General features: G+C 41.2%; 1 long non-coding RNA gene across 1 annotated transcript; it reads left to right on the forward strand.

Annotated features, from left to right (window-relative positions):
- Nucleotides 1–849: 849 nt before the first annotated feature.
- Nucleotides 850–5,024, forward strand: LOC109524950 (uncharacterized). Its single transcript, XR_002170053.1, has 3 exons — nucleotides 850–880; nucleotides 1,478–1,534; nucleotides 4,596–5,024. It is a non-coding gene; the product is annotated as an uncharacterized LOC109524950 (long non-coding RNA).
- Nucleotides 5,025–6,359: the final 1,335 nt, after the last annotated feature.

Consider the following 6,359-nt stretch of genomic DNA (forward strand, 5'->3'; position numbering starts at 1 on the left):
GTCAAGCACTGCATTGTCTTCATAGTTTGTAATTTCTTCTGCGACATGAACGTTGATGCTATTGAATGAATGTGGGCACATGCAGTGTCAAAATCCTGTGGCATGAACGTTGATGCAATTGAATGAATGTGGGCACATGCAGTGTCAAAATCCAAAATGATGGTACACAAAAGTTTGCAACCGTTTCTAGTAAGTTTCAGCAAGTGGTGTCAGCACATATATTTTTTGGAATCTTTAATAACAAACAAAACTTTTTTTTAATGTTTCTGAAAACACTGGTATTTCTAACTGTCCATCCATATTCTAATCCATCGTCTATGTGTGCCCTGGGATTGGCTGGCAACCTGTTCAGGGTGTCCTCCGGCTACCGCCCTATGATAGCTGGGATAGGCTCCAGCACCCCCCACGACCCTTGTGAGGATAAGCGGATTGGAAAATGGATGGATGGATGATGGAGTGAATTCACATTGCTCAACCTTGAATTCAAGTACCAGAGTACTATTGTTATAAAGATAACAAAATCATTATACATGTTGTGAGTCGTGACTGTGTTTTGGGTTGTGTCCTAGATGTTTTCTGTTGCTGTGGTCCTTTATTCCGTCACCTTTTTATTGTCATTTAGATTTGAACAGGGCCTGATGATCAAGTTCCTCAGTGACTCGTCAGAGCGTCAAGTTTTCTTCCATGAACTGCTGCACCCAGTTCTGCTCTCGGTTGTTTGTATTTTGCCACTTCTGTGTCCTGTCTCCTTCTGGGTCCAAATTCTGCTCCTCACATAACAATACAACCTGCGATTGGTTGAAGACCAGATCAGGATGTACCCCGCCTCTTACCCCAAACCAGCTAGGATAGGCTTCAGCAAGCTGTTGACCCTAGTGAGGTGTCAGAGTTTTTCTCGGACAAAGTTAAAGAAATGACTCGGCATACAGGGAAAAATGTCTTCAAGATCGCCGGGAGGGATCTCTGAGAGCGAACGACGGTAGTTGCCCCGATGATCACACTCAGAGCCCCCCCGCGAGTTCGAACTTTTATTGTAACACATTCAAAATACAAGAAAAACACCGCCCCCGATATTTGATTACCGCACCCCCGGTCCGGCCCCTCGGTAGTGATTGGTTACCTTGGTTTAAGCTTTGAACCACCGGTACGTTGGCGCCTTTCTGTCTGGTCTACGCTGAATCAACATGTTGCAGGTTTTGCGGACGACAAATGTTCTCAAATCGTCTTTTGTTGTTCAACCGCTGTTCCCGAACGATTCATTCCCCCTTTGTGACCGAGTCTAGCCCTCTCTCCTCTGATCGCCCACCTGCATTGACCTGCTAATTGTGGACTTCAGCAGCCCTCCGCCCAGGTACCCGGCGCTTTTGTGCACGGGCATTTGGGGGTGCTGGACAGGCACCCAAACATTTAGACGTGCCCAAATTAAATGAAACTTTAAACTTGATACAATTTTGCTCATAGATTCCTCTAACATGAGGATAAGTGGTACACCGAATGTACAGATGGATCATCATACAAAACAAAACTCAGACTGGTAAGACACCGAGTTTTGGTCCAGCTGTTTTTAATTACAATTAGGGCAGCAGAAATATGGAAACCACTAAAGCAAAATATTACTGATCAGCACTGATGCACATTAGAATTATCAGGGCTGCCAAGGCATAACAAAGCTGAGGCAAATCACAATAGCTTTTAATCAATTGTACCTCATGTGCAACATTTGCGAATATGGACCGTACATACAGATAATTCTGTAAAAAGCTCCAAACATCTCTCAACATTATGACTCAAGTTTGTTTATACTACCAGAATGTATTCTCTTTAACTTCTCGGCCCTTTTTCGCATCTCTGCCAGGGGCACTTAAAGGGATGCAAATCGCCTGCAGCACCACTACGACAAGAGGAAACATACTGTGTTGCCTTACACTGAGAAATATGTCTGTTGTTTATATTACATATGGGGGTAGTTTTTGTCCTCAAATGTCAATGTTGTGGATTACGTCTACACTGTTACCCACATGCACAAAATTGTTGGTACCTCGGTGTTAAGGAAAGAAAAAAAGACAGTGCAAACAACTTGAATCTGATCATGAATAACAATGAAACAATGATAATAGGGCATGTGTTTTTAATTGTGTTTCAAGAGAATGAATTCTTTAACAAACTCATGAAACAGGCCTAGACAAAAACGATTGTACCCTGACATATTATTATGTGTTATTTTTGTTGTATAACCTTCTGAGACAATCAAACAATTTTTGTGACTTTCATTGAGACTTCTGCACCTCTCAGCACTTGTCTTGGCAGACTCTTCATGAGCAAACTGCTCCGATTGTGTTCAGTTTGAAGGGTGCGTCCACCCTAAGGGTACCATCATTTTTGTCCAGGCCTGTTTCGTGCGTTTTTATTTCATTAACAGAGGGGTACCAACTATTTTGTGCATGTACTGTACTGTATATATAAAGCAGGGCTCATCAACCTTTTGGAAACGGAGATATAGTTATTGGGTGCCGATTAATGCAAAGGGCTATCAATTTTTGACACGCACTCTCACAAATGTTCTCAAATTATTTGGGGCAAATCATCTCCTAATCGTTTCTCCCGCAGCAACATGATTTGGCTCAAACACACACACACACACACACACACACACACCCCACCCCCATATTGTTATTATCAAATTTACACAAATGCAAGAGTGATTTAAAAAGAATAGCAACCAAAAATATTTGATACAGTGATAAATGCAGCTATTCTTTTAACACACACACACACACACACACACACACACACACACACACACACACACACACACAAATGGTGAGCTGTGATTAGAAGAGGCTCACAGGCTACTTAACTGGTCTTTGGGGACTATTGGCGACACCTGATATAAAGGTTCTTGGTGTACCTGATGAGGTGAGTGAGTGAGTGAATGAGGGAGAGAAATGATTTCATGTTAATATCCTGTACGGAAAATACATGTATGCATGACATTTCACTGGACTGTCACTTTTCAAAGATGACGCTGAGACAGCATGATACTCAATATTAAATGTGCTAAAGAGATTCTGAGAATCTGTGAGAAGAAAAAAAGGAGATGATGTGAGTCAAGGGCAACAAAGGAAGTAGACACAAATAGTTCTGATAAGATGGCTGCGTCTCATTCCTTTTCCAAGAGGTCATTTGGAAGCTCATCTGCTAAATGGGGATTTTGATTGTTCAGTTGCTGCCATCTCCTCACTCTTGTCATGGTCATGCCGAAAGAACAGGTATCATGGCTTGCGGTGTCTGCTGCTGAATGACTTAACACAGAAACAGAAAAGAGTTCTTGCTGCAATTTCCAGAGCTCATCAGCTCCCTTCTGGTCCTGTTTGGGACATTGGTGATATGTTTGATGTGCAATAAATTCACTCCACTTCATGCAAATGTAGTTCCCCCAAATTATTGAATGTAGTTATATTTTGCACTGCGTGAATACCGGGTCTGTGCGGAGTTAGTTCTCCTTGTGCTCAGGTCTACTGTTTTCTACTAGAGATTCTTCCCGCAGTCCAAAGACTGTATTTTGGGTTCAATGAAACCTCTAAGGGCCTGATTTACTTTACGTTCGCACGTGCAATAACAAGCGTAAACTTGGTTACTCACGTAAAGCGACGTACGTGCAAGCTAATTTAATTAGCGGGCGTGCCCAAGATTGCATCTACCATATGGGCAAAATTGCTGCACATTCTGGTAGCATAATATGCAAACATATTAATTTAGCGCACGCAATGTGATTTAGCAAACTTGTGATGAATTATGACAGCTGATTTCTGGGGGCTAAAACACCGTGTCTGAAAAGCAGGTGCGCCATGATGAGGAGGATAAGGCAAAATGAGAGGCGACGGAAAAAATGCATATTTTGCCCCTTATGTAAAATTTTTGAAATGCCAGAAACAAAAATTGTGTCCCATTATTTGACAAGTAACTATGGAATTTGTGAACAATCCAAGGGGTATCTCAGTCACAAGGATTTATACAATATCACTTATGACAAATTGTCTTTCAACTCTGTTTTTCCTTGTGTCAGGCTCATTTCATTGCACTGTATCAAATAGTCTGGGATGTGCGGCTAGCGTAGACAAGGGAGGCAGTGCCTCACTGCTGACCCCCGGTGTTGTTTCCTTCCCCCTGCATGTGAAGAGTAAAATCAAAACATCTTATGATTACAATACAATATGACGGTCTCTTTGTATAGTCCTTGGCTGTTGGCCTATACACGAGAGCCAGCCATCTTAAATATTGCATATTAAGATAATGCTGCATTCCATCGATGTACCACAGACACTGGAGATCAAAAATGAAACCCAACCACAACACTGATTCGCTTGAATAGTCCAAGTCAAACCTAATCAGTTTAATGAGTCATTCTGTTAATACGGTCACTGAAAGCTACGTACATGTCTTGGGTCATGCACTGTTCTTTTCATAATCATGACAATACAGTACTTACTTTGACTTCTGCATATCTCCCTCTATGTTTACCCCTTGGCCTTGCGGTTTTGTTAGCTCTCCATCTACTGTACTCTGTACTTTATTCTACTTCATCCTCCCTTCAGAGGTAAACTGCAGCCAGAGGCCAACCACACCAAAGCACCAGGGCCAGCCGGTGTCGGCCATTGTCCAAGCACACTCTCTTCAAGTGCTCTCAAATAACAACTCCATGATATTGTTGGTGTATAGGCACTCCAAGGAAAAGCTGCAAATGAGAATCACTGTTTGTCGAATAAAGGTCTGTCTTTTTTGCCTGATTCAGAAGGCAAAATCATCTTTTTTTCATCCTCACCATTTATGAAGCCTGTGTTCCTTTGTTCCATGTGGGCTGAGGGCTTTATTTGACCAGTAAAAAAAATGATGTATTCTAATACTGCTACTGGATCTGCAAATGTGTAGGCAGGAGAGAGGAACTGTTGTTTCTGAAAGCACAATTGAGCATGATACTGTAAGATTTAACACTTTGAGATGTGAGATTTGTGATTCGGTTACCACTGCCCATTCTGTCATCCATGCAACTATTACACAACACTTTTCGACCATTTTCTGCCATTAAAAAATATTTCTGCAAAATGTGTGGGTTTTAAGTATTTGAATGCTTTCAATAATCATTGTTTCGATATCAATCAATTTTAAAAAACAAAAGTTCATGTGCATTTTGTGTTTTTGTTTTATCTGCTTGCATTATACTTACATAGTTACAAACTTAATTTTAAGAAATCTAACCCTACCCTAGCTTTAGCCCGTTCTCAGATCCTAATCATTTTGTAGTATTATTAAGTATTTTTGCCAAATTAAAAAAATCGGGATTTGATGACATAGCCTAAACCGGAAAAATAAGGTCGTTTTATTATCAAAATGTACAAGTATTTTTTGGGGATTGTATACAATTATTTCAATGTCATTAAATATTAGTTACTTCTCTTAGGTGAATGACAAAAAATGGAAAACTATGTTCATCGGCATGACCAATGTCACTGAAATGAGCTTGAAAAAAGGAAGAAATGCTTTTTAAGTATAGGGAAATGTGTTATGGAAACAGGACATTTTGACATTTCAAAGACCGTGTTTTCCCACCCTCATTCCTCCCCCCAACCCTTCTCCTCCCCTCCAGTGACAGTTGAGGTGTGCTGTGGATCCGCTCACCTTGATATGCCACAGCTGCTGGAAAGTGCGTTTGTGCTGTTATGTCTGGCATCAACCCAATACTCCCATCCCCTACCACGTGTGTATTGAGTTGGCTTGTTTAAATCTCCTATTCATGTGGCTGTCGCAAAAGATTACCCCCCCTACCCCCACTTCCCCGCAACATCAGGTTCTGTGCCCCTCCCACACAGGAGCAAAGCTTGGAATTGTTTTTTTTTTTTTTTTCCTCACCCACTCTTGTTTTTTTTTTTTTAAAGGAGCACTCCAATTGCCGGGTTTACATGGAGCCATGGATTGCGATTAGAGTTTATCTGGATGACAAAACACGATGAAAATGCTCAATATAAACACCTCAATTGGAATAAAAACGTCGAATCCGAATGAAATTTCAGTATATTCACAGATGATATACTGTATTCCTTTTGCCAATCGGAACTGAAGGCGGAATTTCCACGACACTATTTGACCAATAATCAAATACCTTGGCGGACTTCTGGGGTGCTCGTTGATGGGCTCAGGAATGATCAGAAGCACACGTCTTTTGCATCAGTAACACAGAAAAGTATTTAATCCCTAACAAATAGTCTAATACAGCATAGATCAAGCCAATTATTCTAAACAGAGCTCTGGGTCATCAACTTCTCCTAACCGCGAAGGTAGCGAGGCAGAGTGACCAAGACGCC

Source organism: Hippocampus comes, unplaced genomic scaffold (assembly GCF_001891065.2).
Source record: "Hippocampus comes isolate QL1 unplaced genomic scaffold, H_comes_QL1_v1.1 scaffold45, whole genome shotgun sequence".
Lineage (NCBI taxonomy): Eukaryota > Metazoa > Chordata > Actinopteri > Syngnathiformes > Syngnathidae > Hippocampus > Hippocampus comes.